This window comes from Macaca nemestrina, chromosome 6 (assembly GCF_043159975.1).
Source record: "Macaca nemestrina isolate mMacNem1 chromosome 6, mMacNem.hap1, whole genome shotgun sequence".
Classification (NCBI taxonomy): domain Eukaryota; kingdom Metazoa; phylum Chordata; class Mammalia; order Primates; family Cercopithecidae; genus Macaca; species Macaca nemestrina.
This window is the reverse complement of record NC_092130.1, coordinates 76,463,742-76,465,546: the sequence shown is the minus strand read 5'-3', so window position 1 is coordinate 76,465,546 and position 1,805 is coordinate 76,463,742.

Below are 1,805 nucleotides of genomic sequence, written 5' to 3'. Positions count from 1 at the left end.
ACTTTATCTCAGACTTTCAGCTTCCAGAACTGTAAAAAATAAATTTATGTTGATTAAGCCACACAATCTATGTCATTATGGCAACCCAAGTTGACTCAAACACGTGTGATATAAAGGGGATGTATATGTCCCTTGAAAACTACTTTTGCATTTGAAAATTTCTGTCCAATAACAAAACTGAGAGATCTGTTGATATCAACATATATGAATATAGTTAATCACTGATCAGGATTCTGTCATACAAAATTATGATTTAACTTACCAAGTTCCTATAGATAAATATGTCCATTGATTCTGGATCTCAGCTATTACAAACAACATTTTAGTGTACATTCTTGTAGGCACATATTTGAGTAAAGCAGAATATATTTCTATGATAAAATCCTAGAAATGCTTCTATAATTCTATCTAAATGATTCTATGATATAATCATAGAAATGATCATCTGGGTAGATACCCAGTAGTGTGATTGCTGGATCAAATGATGAATCTACTCAGTTCTTTAAGGAATCGCCACACTGTTTTCCATAGTGGTTGTACCAAGATTTTGGTGCACCTATCACTAGAGCACTGTACCCTGCACCCAATGTATATAGTCTTTTATCCCTCACCTCCCTCCCATGCTTCTCCCTGAGTCTCCAAATTCCAATGGTTCCTTCTTATGCCTTTGTGTCTTCATAGCTTAGCTCTGACTTATAAGTGAGAATATATGATGTTTGGTTTTCTATTCCTGAGTTACTTCACTTAGAATAATGGTGTCCAGTTCCATCCAGGTTGCTGTAAATGCCATTATTTCATTCCTTTTATGGCTGAGTAGTATTCCATGGTGTATACATATGTGTGTGTATATATATAATTTTCTTTATCCATTTGTTCTTTGATGGGCATTTGGACTGGCTCCATATTTTCACAATTGTGAATTGTGCTGCTATAAACACATCTGCAAATGTCTTTTTCATATAAAGACTTCTATTCCTCTGGATCAATACCCAGTAGTAGGATTGCCAGATCAAACGGTGGATCTACTTTTAGTTTTTAAGGTATCTTCATACTGTTTTACATAGTTATTGTACAGATTTACATTCCTACTGCAAGTGTAAAAGTGTTCCCTTTTCATCACCTCCAAGACAACATCTATTATTTATTTTTTAATTATGGCCATTCTTGCATGAGTAAGGCGGTATTGCAATGTGGTTTTGATTTGAATTTCCCTGATAATTAGTAATGTTGAGCATTTTTTTTTCATATGTTTGTTGGCCATTTGTCTATCTCTTTTTGAGAATTGTCTGTTCATGTCCTTAGCTCACTTTTTGATGTGATTATTTGTTTTTTTTTTTCTTGCTGATTTGTTTGTTTAAGTTACTTGCAGCTTCTGAATACTAGTCCTTTGTCAAATGCATAGTTTGCAAAGATTTTCTCCTATTCCGTGGGTTGTCTGTTTACTCTGCTTATTATTTATTTTGCTGTGAAGAAGCTTTTTAGCCTAATTAAGTATAATCTATTTATCTTTGTTTTTGTTTTTGTTGAATTTGCTTTTGGTTTATTGGTCATGAAATCTTTGCCTAAGCAAGTGTCTAGAATTTTTATGGTTTCAGGCCTTAGATTTAAGTCCTTAATTCATCTTGAGTTGATGTTTGTGTGAGGTGAGAGATGAGGATCTCGTTTCATTCTTCTACATGTGGCTTGCCAATTATCCTAACACCATTTGTTGAATAGGGTATCCTTTCCCCACTTCATGCTTTTGTTTGCTTTGTTGAAGATCAAAGTATTTGGCTTTATTTCTGAGATCTCTATTCTATTCCATT